The 12217-nt window shown below is 32.6% G+C and overlaps 1 pseudogene; it reads left to right on the top strand.

Annotated features, from left to right (window-relative positions):
- Positions 1 to 5390: 5390 nt before the first annotated feature.
- Positions 5391 to 7088, top strand: LOC111380115 (annotated as a pseudogene).
- Positions 7089 to 12217: the final 5129 nt, after the last annotated feature.

The following is a 12217-nucleotide window of genomic DNA, read 5'->3' as shown; positions in this document are numbered from 1 at the left end:
TATTGATTCGGTATGGTACTCTCGATGTTCCTTACCGTCAATTACAATCCTGTTATGAATTCTTTTAAGAACCGATTAAAAATAAAATAAAATTTGCATTCGGATTCCGACCGGTAAAAGAAATCACATATGACTAATATTCATGTTATAATAAAACTCTATTTTGCCTAATTTATGTTTTAAATGATTGCCGTGTTGTCAGAATTCTAACTTGTATGCAGTGGCGGATCCAGGAAAAAATTTAACACGAGCTAATACATATAAAAAAAAATATTGCACATAAAAAAAATATTTTAATTAATTTTTTTTAATGAACATTTGGGCCGAAGGGACGGGCTGTAGTACGGCACAGCCCGTCCTTGGATCCGCCCATACTTGTATGTCTCGATTTCATTCCTAAGTTTATCAAATTCAAAGCCTTCATCATGATTTAACATAGAAACCAATAGATTTTGAATTTAATAATAATTCACATGTTGGACAAAAGTTTGCATAAATAAGAGTGTTATAGGTTATGTGTATATGAACATGTTCTTTCCCTGTTCAAATTTATTTATTTATTTATTTAATTTTTGGCTATTAACGAATTAAAAAAAAATTTGTTTTTTTTTTTTTTTTTTTTTTTTGTAAAACGGGCATAATTGTTTGGAGACGGGGCCTATGTTGCAATTTGAGAAATTACAACCCTGCTTGCCATATGAACTGGGGTTAAGTTAAATAATAAAAGGAGCACCTGGTTTTAAGTTTTAAATTTAGGGTCAAATGCATTTTTCGAAGGGCACTAAATTTGAATTTTTTAAAAGGGTTCTAAAATTATTTTCTAAATGTGTCTGACCTAAATTTTAATTTTGATCCGTTTAAGATTAAAAATTTAAAATTGACGATATTTATATTTTTTTAAAGTGATCATATGTCTAAATGTTGCTATTTTTGTCCATTTAAATGTATATTGAAATTTTGTAGCCAATTTTGTCTCTCAATCACAAATGAATTTTTGTCTTTCATTGATTAACGATTATGATTTGTTGCATAATTATTGTTATGTGATTGAATTTTCCATGGGCATTGAAACGATTCTTAATTTTCCATTGAGAGAAATATTTTGAAATAAAAATAGATGGTAGCTGCCAAAGTGGCACACTCATCATTATTCAGTTTTCTCTATAACAAAATAAAAATAAAAATAAAAAAATTGAGCAACAATTTTGATTTATTGAATATAATATCTTGCCCAAAGATGTTATTGTATATGATATTTTTGGAAAATGACATAAGACGGTTAATGAGCTTACTTTGGTCTAGAAATCTCCTTCTACCCAAAGGTGTTGGTATTTCAAAAACCAAATAACTAGCTACGTGATATGTTCTAAGAGTACTTTACAGCATCTTCTATTGTCGGCCTAAAGGTGACTTTATGATGATGCATCTAGGCCCTTACCAGAATGAGATTCATATGGTTTTGGTCTTAATTACGGATCATCTAATTAATAGCCCATATTAGTTAGTTGGGTATTTTATCATTCATTAGATTGCATGCATTTTGTTTGGATGATATTATATATTTCTACAATTTTAAATGCCTCATCTCTTTCGAGTCAATTGTTTGCCATTGAAAACTTGACTGGAAAGAATAATGTGAAATGGAAACGAGACATACAAATAACACTTGGTCTTTTGGGCTTAGATTTTGCAATGGAGAAAAAACTTGAGAAACCCACAGATAAGAGCACTGCTGAATATGTAGCTAAGTATGAAAAGTGGGAAATGGCCAAAAAACTTCGTTTAAAAATTATTATGCACTCTATATTCGATTCCATTATGGGCACTATTTCGTTCAATGAAAATTCCAAAACTTTTATGGATGCCATAGGAGAAAAATTTAATGAGTCTAATAAATCCAAAACTAGGGATCTAATGGATAAATTGATGAACATGAAATATGAATGTACTGTGGTGTTAGGGAACACGTCATGAAGATGAAAAATATATCATCTAAGCTAAAAGCCCTTAACATTCCCATTGCAGAGTCTTTTCTGGTCTATCATGTTTTAAATAACACTCTTAGCTAATTTAACTAGCTTAAGGTTGCCTAAAATGCTCAGCAGGAGAAATGAGATTTAAATGAGTTTATAGCAGTATGTGTCCAAGAGGAGTGTAGAATGCGGCGTGCGACTATTGAAACTATGCAATTAGCTTTTTAGCCATCACAAAATAAGGGGTCTTCTCATAATCATAAGTCTAAGTTCCGTAAGGGTAACAAGTTACACAGAAATTAGAAGAACAAAAATTTTGGAGGCCAGACTTCTGGTGGTCCAAATAGAATTATAGAGAAAAATGATCAATGTAAGTTCTGCAAAAGGAAAAGGTCTCTTGTGTTACCAATTTATCAAGAAGAGGGCTCTAATTCATGAATCATCCTCTATGTTCTGGTATAAGTGGTAGGGTCACATTTCTAGGATTAGAATGAAAAGATTGGTAAAACTTGATATACTTCTCCCTTTGGACTTTTCTAACTTTGACATTTATGTGGATTGTATAAGTGAAAAACTAATTAAGTCTATAAGAAAAGGTTCCACTAGGAGTAATGGTCTTTTAGACTTGATACATACTAATAATTTTGGAACTTTGCCTTCCACCATATCTGGGAACATATATTTCTTAAACTTTATTGATGATATTTCACGAGATGGATATGTTTACCTGATTAATGATAAATTCCATGCACTTAAGAAATTCAAGATTTTTAAAATGAAAGTAGAGAAATAATGTGGAAAAAGTATCAAGCTGGTAGTCTTCACTGACATCTCCTCTTGAGAGTTTGGTATGTATTTGAAATCCTAACCACCAGAGGAAGACCAGTAGAAGGAAAACTCTGGCTACTTTATGGGGTATCCGGACAGATCAAAACGATATAAGTTCGACTGTTCAATTCGTGGCACTAGAATTATTGAGTCCATTACTGCTTAATTTCTGGAGAATGATTTTGGAGATAGTGAGAGTTCTACATTGAGAGAACTTTTTGTTAAACCAAATTAAGTTGTTATTCTGGTTTTTGTTATATAGGAAACAGTTATTTCTCAACCCGTTGAAGTTGTTAATGAAGAACCAAGTAATTAAGAGGAACTTCCAATTCCTTCAACAACAGTTGGGTTAGTTTTTGAGCCACAAGTTAGGAGATCACAAAGGAAAAGAAGATCTGCATTGCTCAGTGATTATATTACATATTTATTGGAGAATGATTTCAATATTTGGCATATTGTTCATCCTGTTAATTATAATCAAGCATTGACAAGCCTGAGACAGATAAATGGATAAATGCTTTGGAAGATGAAATGTATTCTATGGAACATAATAAAGTTTGAGAACTTGCTGAACTTCTTGCAAATGCTAAAGCTATAGATAATAAGTGGATCTTTAAAAATAAATTGGATTTAAAAGGGATGTTGAATGAAAGAAGGCAAGATTGGTAGCAAAGGGTTTTACTCAGCGAGAGGACATTGATTATGCTGAAACCTTCTCATTTGTCTCGTCCAAAGATTCTTTTCTAATTATCATGACACTTGTGGCACACTGTGATTTGGAGTTTCATCAAATGGACGTTAAGACAGTATTTTTAAATGAAGATCTTTTTGAAAAGGTTTACATAAGACAATCCAAAGGTTTTGTTGTGAAGGGAAAAGAAAACTTGGCATGCAAGTTAAACAAATTCTTATATGGCCTCAAGAAAGCATCTGGACAATGTTATTTAAAATTTCACGAGGTTGTGACTTTTCTTGATTTTGTTGAAAATACACTTGATCAATGCATTTATCTCAAAACTAGTGAGAGAAATTTTATTTTTTCTTGTGCTGTATATTGATGACATTTTGCTTGCTAGCAGTAATTTAGGGTTGCTTCATAAGACAAAGAAAATATTGTCTCTAATTTTGAGATGAAAGATATTGGAGAAGCCTCTTATGTGCTTGGTATTGAAATATATCGTTATAGAAATCGTGCTTTACTGGGACTTTTTCAGAAGGCTTATATACAATGTGATCTAAAAGCAGAATTGTGCACCTAGTACATACCCATCATAAAAGGAGAAAATTTTAACAAAACTTAATGTCCAAGAAATGAGATAGAAAGGAAATCTATGAAGACGATACCATATGCTAGTGTTGTAGGGAGCTTGATGTATGCTCAATTCTATACTAGACCGGATATTGCCTACGCAGTTAGTGTCCTCAGTGGACTTCGGTCGAATTCAGGACAAGAGCATTAGAAAGAAGTTAAGAAAGTTATAAGAAACTTGAAGAAAATTGAAGGTTACATGCTTATATTCCAGCATTCAAATCACCTTGGGGTGGTAGGTTATTTAGATTTTAATTTTTTTGGATGTCAAGATGATTTGAAATCAGGTTATATTTTTATGCTAGTTGGTGGTGCTATCTCTTGGAAAAGTGATAAAATGACTCTAGTGGCATATTTTACTATGCAAGGTGAATTTGTCGCATGTTATGGGACTATAGTCCAAACCGTTTGATAAAGAAATTTCATCTCTTGGTTGAAAGTTGTTGATTCCATCTCAAGACCAATCACTATTTATTATGATATAGCGCAACAGTTTTCTTTTCAAGAAAAAATAAAAGTTCTGGTGGATCGAAACATATTGACTTAAAATATTTGGTGGTTAGAGACAATCAAAAAAAGGTAGACGAAAATAGAGCATATAATTATAAAGGCAATTATTGCAGATACTTTGACTAAGTGACTCACTCCAAAAGTCTTTAATGGACATGTTGCTAATATGGGCATTGAGGAAACATTTGATGTTTTTGGTTAGTGAAAGTTATTTATGTAAAAGAACTACGTCCTGGACTTGATCCCTTAGTCGAGTACGTTGGCAACCCATATATTTTCGGGTACAGCCCCTCTTTCAATAATAAAATATATTTTCCCTTATCCATGAATTATTTTGAGCATACATTTGACTTATGTCTTTTTTTATGATATATTATTGTAATATCGAGATATGACGAAAAAGATATAAGATGAGTCTCTTTTAAAGACATGTGGCTTCATTTTGATTTGAAGCATTATGAGGACTTATATGAATTAACACATTTTTTGATCAAATTTGTTACTAAGTTCATACCACATACTACCATATTGGTTGGAGGATGGAGACCCATGTCGATAAGGATGTTGGCATTTGTAGCTGTGGAATGGTCTTGCATTGCTTAATTGGTATAATGACTTCCATGTTCGATGTTGACATTCTTGTTGGACTTGATCATGCTGAGTAAATTGGAAACCTACGCAGATGTTGACATTCTTGCATTGCATAGCTTTATTTGCTTAATTGCGTTGTTTGTAACATTTTTACTTTTTATGTTTTTACGTGCACACAGTACAAAATGGAAACCTACAGAGATGAACTGGAAGAGGCTTTATCAGCATCTTCAACAGAAAACAAGACTCTAAGCATATGTTGAAGGTGACAAAACGATGCTCGATCTTTTCTTGGATGGTTTCTGGTTAGGGGAAGACACTAAAACCCTAATCAACCATCTTTTGATTGTGGCCATGGATCAAACATCATATGAACGGTGCATATTTCTTAGGCTTCATTGCTACAAGCTCGAAACGGACGGCGTAGATTACGTAGGCGAAAAACTGTGCATGTCTGGCGATTTTATCAAGATGATGTGGAGGAGAACCCGATTCCTGAGAGATGTGCTGAAACATGGTTACAACTTCATTTTCACAGTAAGTGATTTCTGTTTTTATGTTAATATTTCATAGACAATGCTTTTTTTTTAAATCAACAACCAAATAACTGAAAGTGGTAAAATTAAACACTATACAATTATAATATCATTATCAAGAAACTATTCAATGCTTATCCAAGCAGTCCCTCTAATATCACTTTTTTCCTTTGATGGTAATATATCTTAGAGCATCATTAGAGTTGTAATTTCTTCAAAACAGTCTCTATCATGCATTTTCAATCTTTGAAGTTGATTTGGACATAGAAATTATTATGTGCAAACTAAGAATTTGATTTTGACATAGAAATTTGTCTTTTTGACCTGGGAAAATTTATTGAATAACAAAGATAGACTATCTCAATAAATAGGATGACCAAGAGGGAAAAAAAATTTCTTGTTAGTTATATATATTGTTTATGATACGTTGTGATTTTGATTTGATGATAGAGCTATAAAATATAACATATTTTTATTGTGAAATGTCCCGTGTTTGATGGTCATTATTGATTAAAAATGATATTTCGAATAATGATTTTTTGAAAAATGTGTAATTAAAAAGTGAAATTTTTTTTGAATTTAGTGCAAAATATTTTATTGTATGAATATGTTGTTGAGAATGAGTATGAAAAATACATTGTTTTGTTTTAGAGAGAGTTAGGGACGTAATATAAGTTGAAAGATATATACGCTGTAGAACTAAAATGACTTGGGTTATCTATGACTATGCGAAATAGTGACTTATAGATGAAAATCTTTTTTTTTTTAAATTGGACGATGTTTAGGGTTATCGAGTAAAGTGGGAATTGAATTTACTTGCCCTAAACTTTTGCTAATCAAAATTTCATTTGACAGGACACAGATGTGTTATGGCTGAGGAATCCATTTCATCATTTAAGCCTAAACAAGTCAATGGACCTACAAATCAGCACTGATAAATTCAATGGCAATCAATGGTCAGAAGCAAACCCTATCAACATAGGCTTCTACATGATCAACTCAAACAACAAAACCATTACCCTATTCGACTCCTGTTACGCTAAAAAAGACAAGTCGACAGGATTAAAAGAGCAAGATGTATTACTGAGGCTAATGCGCCAAGGTTTGTTCAGAAAATTAGGACTCCAAGTGAGGTTTTTGGACACTGTTAATTTCAGCGGGTTCTACCAGGATAGCGGGGACGTTAGGGCTGTCACCACCGTCCATGCCAACTGCTGCCAGAGCATCAGCGCCAAGTTGGCTGATCTTACGGCAGTGATTCATGACTGCAGTGGTGAATCCAGGATTTTAATTGAGCACGGGCGGCCGTTGACTGTCGACGGTCGCAATAATAACCAATGACGTGAGTTGAAATTACTTAGCCCCCGTTTGGCCCCCATTATTTGGATTTATAATGGGGAAATAATGTTTTTCTAAAAAAAAAATTAAAAATTGATAGTTGTAAAAGAATGAAAAGTTTTTGATTTACGTGTAATATTATTTTATTGAAGATAGTGTGGTTGAAAATAGGAAAGAAATTTTTTTAATTTAAATTGATAAGTTTTAAAGGGGATCAAACTAGGGCTTATATCGTAGTTCGAATTATAAGTGTGAGTGTACGTTATCTACCATTGTAATAATGTTTATTGAGTAACAATTTGAAATTTGAAAATTTGTCCAATTATTTACTTTCTTGGTTCGATCCGCTAATAATTTCAGTTTAATAGAAAAAAAAGTGACTATTTTAATAATCTCATGCATGGTTGAATTTTATTTTTCTAAAAAGGAGGGCGTATATCATTGGGATAAAAGAATACATAGACTTTTGTTGCTTGTTTTGTCAACATCCACTGACTGCCATAGTGGTCAAATTTTCCATTACTCTAATGGAGATCACAGGTTCGATTCTTCCTCTTGCACCAGTTTTAATGCCTATTTGCTTCAAAATGGTGAAAAATATTATACTCAAATCATTACAAAAGGGAATTGCAACAATTGAGAATCGAACCTCGGACGCCCTTTCACCACTGTGGTGCTCTAACCAACTGAACAACAAGGACTTGGTGTGAATCAAAGGAAATCACAGAAATATATCTAAACAAATAAATACTTGGACAGCAAAAAAATTGAGCTCCAGCAATCCAGCACGGGCGGCCACGGGGGCTCGCCGGGTGCTGGATCCGCCGCTGCATGACTGGAAGAAGTATAAAGGCTCTACTGATAATCAGACATTGGAGGGAACTAAGCATCCCAACAGGTCGGTCCCGAGAATTTTGAGGCCCTCGACGACTCATCATTATGAGGAATATGAACGTAAATTTTTTACAAACCTAAAAATACTTTAAATGTTTAAATAAATAATATATTTATATTTTAGAAGAAGATTGGGTAAAATCTATAAGATAGAATTGTAAAAAATAAAATAAAAATTCCAGCAACTTTGGAGACAAGGTTAACATAATATTTAGCGAAATTATCCCGTTTGTGGAAAAAAAAATTTGTTATGTAAGTAGTTATCTTCAAAATTATTAATTAAAAAATCTTGAATGAAGTGTAATTTAGAAATCATGAAATACTTTTTAAGAACCATAATTTGAAATCCTTTGAATATTATAAGGATGACTCGTAAAGAGAAAAATGATTTTCAGTTATAAAAAGTACAAAATTTGGTGATTAGATTGTAAAATAGTGAGAAATATATAAATTTTAGATGATAGTGTGATGAGTTATGATTATTTAGTGATTAAATACGTAACTAGATTCTTATGGTTTTGATTCAAAAATCTTTTAATAAATTCGAGATTTTGAGAGATTAAAGTAAAAATAAGTTTTGAGGTCAATAATGTAGTTGTACCAAATGTATATTTATTGTAGTATCAAAATTATCCTATCAACATTGGACTCATTCCGAAACTCGTGATAAATGACACATTATGGACTCGAGAAAATGTTAATTTGGATAAAGCAAATTCAAGTTCTAACTCATTAAAATAACTACCTGATATGTAATATTAGTTTTTAAAATAAATCAGATTACCCTAACGACATTGAGCTCGTTTGGTAGCTCAAAATCAATCATGTTTATTAAACTTGAGAAATATTAATTTGAATAAGATTGTATTAGTTAGAATCAACAAAAAACATTGTAGTTAAATTAAATTTTATATCTATCTTTTAAATTTAATTAGACTTCTTAAGTGAAATGTTTTTCATTTTTGAGGCCCCCATATGATTGGAGGCCCTAGGCCATTGCCTTGTTAGCCTTACCCCAGGGCCGGCCTTGCATCTCAAGGAGTTATGTTCAGGAAAATATATCAAGGAGTTATGTTCACGAAAATATATTTCTATCTAAAACCAACATAAGTGTATGGATTGTTAACAAGTAATAAAGCGAATTTTGAGTCCAAGTATTGTTCCTACAAGGATTGTACTAGTTCAAGTTCAAATTATCTTAACCTTAACCGAAACTATGAAAATTTATGATTTTTTAAAAATTAAATAATCTAATTCTAAATGCAAGACTTAATTTAACTAAAATAAATGCAATGTTATGTTATAAAAATATGATAATAAAAAGCGTGCTAGGATTTCGAATCCGTTTATATCAATTCCCTTTAACTTGAAATTTATAACTTTGACAACGCGATTCAATTATGAAGATCAATATTCCTATGACAGGTACGAACATATAAAAATGCATTAGTGGAATTGTAAATACTTAAAGACCACGAAAAGTATAGCGGCATATTTCTATCCCCTATCGAACTCTATGACAATTGACCTAATATCTAACTTATTTTCCATCTTTCGAGGGTAAAACATGCCACAATATTCATACAATTAATGATTAGGTAATTGAAGAGAAAATTAAATCTATGTCAATTATTCACGAATTGAAAACATGTTTTAACGTCAAAATAAATAAAAATAAGGTTTAAAGGTTCATAATACAAGTTTCATTGTAAATTCCAGTCCAAAATAATTTAGCCTAACATAATGTCGAAATTAAATAAAGAAAGGTTATAAGACATCACAAAAAATCGATGGAACGTGATTATATATCAAATTGCAGCCGCTGTTTTTCTTCAATTTCTACACCTGTGCCTCTCTGATTCTGCCGTGTGCATGTATATAAAAATTCCACTCAACCGCCAACTTGCATCTGCTCTTTTTCTCTCCAACCGCCATTTTCTCTCAATTCAGCCGCCAACCACATATGTTTGTGTAATTCCACCAGCCGCCTAATGTTTTCCTCTCTCTCGACCCTTATTATTTGTGCATGCGTGTGTATGGATCTTCAATTCAACCACATCAACTCTCCCAAAGCTGCCACTTTTCTGTCTCTGAACCACCAATATTTTGGTTCAATTGGAAGTTGAAGTTGAAGTCCAATTAGTTGCAACTTATCTTCTAAGGTCTCACTTCATTATAATTAGTGCAAGTTGTCCTTTTCTTCATTATTTTCTCAATTTTGATCCTTCAACTTTTATTCAAGTGAGATTTGGTCCACAAACTTCTATTTAATAGCCAATTGATCATTTTCTTTTTCCAATTGCTTCAAAACGGGTTAAATACTTAAAGAAACGAAAATTAATCTTCAATGATTTGGCGGCATAAAAACTTAGTAACATAGCCCAAATGAATGCACAAAATGCACTTATCAAGTTATAAGTTATTGTAATCGTCTTTCACTCTCATTAACAGACTATTAGGGTTACATTGGCTCAGTCGCAACATGTCACAGGGCATTAATTAATGAATATGTTAATTTTTGTAAACCTTAAATGATAGTTAAAAGAAACACTTAAGCTCTCTTTGATTTTGATTCTCTCTAGAGATATGATAGAGCTAGTTCTGCCATCACATTACAACAAATTTATATACAGTTTTGTAAACCTTAAATTATTTGTAAGGTTCGTTTTTAACCACCACAAAGATAGCAATTTATTAATACTCAGAAAGTAAAGTACAACTTAAGATGGCAGCAACACCTGACCTCCATAAATCATAAAATAGAAATCTAATTTTAATAACTAGTTGCTAAAGTATAAATTATCAATATAGCTCAAAGGCCTAGGTGTCCCATGATAAGTGTATTTGTAAAATTATCTAGGCCGATAAATAAGATTAGTTGTTGTGGATTTTAATGAATTATGATTTAATTATGTATATATTTCATTTGTTAGGTAAACTCGATGCAAATTGAAAAATCAGACAAAAGGAGCAAAAAGGACAAAATGGAGAAAACTCAAAGTTCGAGGATCAAGGTGAAAATATTCAATGGAAGTAATTAGAAGTCAAAGTAGTGAAAAATTGAAACATAATCAATTTTCAGCCACATAAGTTATGCTTTAGATTTTCGACCTCAAATTGATACTCATTTTTAGCATCGAAGATGTTCAAATTGAAAATTTAATACTTCTAGAGTAATTGTAGTTGTTGTATCTCGACCCACAAGGTACCAAGACCTGGGTCCCTGCTATCCACATGGCAAAGATGCCCGACCTGCTCACAATATTTGAACCACCTCAATGAAGCCTTACTTGCAAACAACAAGGACAAGAACTACATTCCGAGGCCCATTTTCCTCGCCAGGCCGAAGTTAGGAGTTCTAAGGCACACATCCTCAGAAGAATCTGAGGACCCCCACGTAGTGTCAACCCATGTAAGGGAGATCCTGAATCTATGTATGAAATATTCTAAGAATGATTGATGGAAAGTTAGTAATTAGTATGAACAACGAGTCTTGTCAACAAAAGTGGAGGCTTTGCATAAGCATTGAGTGCACCACAAGCTAGCAGGTCAAAGTTGATGCCTACGATTTGATACTTAAATTAAGGAGATGAGGCTATTGTACCTTCATCCAAGGATCACCATTTCATTTGTAACACTATAAATACCCCCCCTAATGTAACAAAAAAGTGAATAACGCATCTCTTGACACTAAAAAACACTCTTGTTCTTCTTTCTTGCAAAATATCTATTTACTCGATCACAATGTTACGTTATTTAGCTTTGATTGAAATGTTTGCAATCGGTGATCATAATACAATCGTTTCATGAATTTATAGCGGGAATCTAGATACTAGTCTCACGATTGGAGTTTTTTCCAACGCACATGCTTTTGAAGTATTGTAAGCCAAAAACTCGTGTCCACGTGTCGAAATCTGCTTACGTGTATGCAAGGGACTCGGTATCTATTATCCACGTTGTCCTTACAGTAAACAAGTTTTGTCATCATTGCCATAGACTATTTCACAAAGTGAGTCGAAGCCGAGCCCTTGGCAAAAATCATGGGGACAAATACTTCTAAGTTCTTATAGAGGAACATCATATGTCGGTTCGAAATTTTCCATTCAATCGTATCAAACAATGAGAGGCAATTTGACAACAAGAAGGTCCAGGACTTATGTGAGGAGCTGGGGATCAAGAAACATTTTCCACACCACATCATCCTCAAGCCAATGGATAGGTCAAGGCTATGAACAAAA

The sequence above is a fragment of the Olea europaea genome, unplaced genomic scaffold (genome assembly GCF_002742605.1).
Source record: "Olea europaea var. sylvestris unplaced genomic scaffold, O_europaea_v1 scaffold2095, whole genome shotgun sequence".
Taxonomy (NCBI): Eukaryota; Viridiplantae; Streptophyta; class Magnoliopsida; order Lamiales; family Oleaceae; genus Olea; species Olea europaea.
This window is presented reverse-complemented; position numbering and strand designations above follow the sequence as displayed.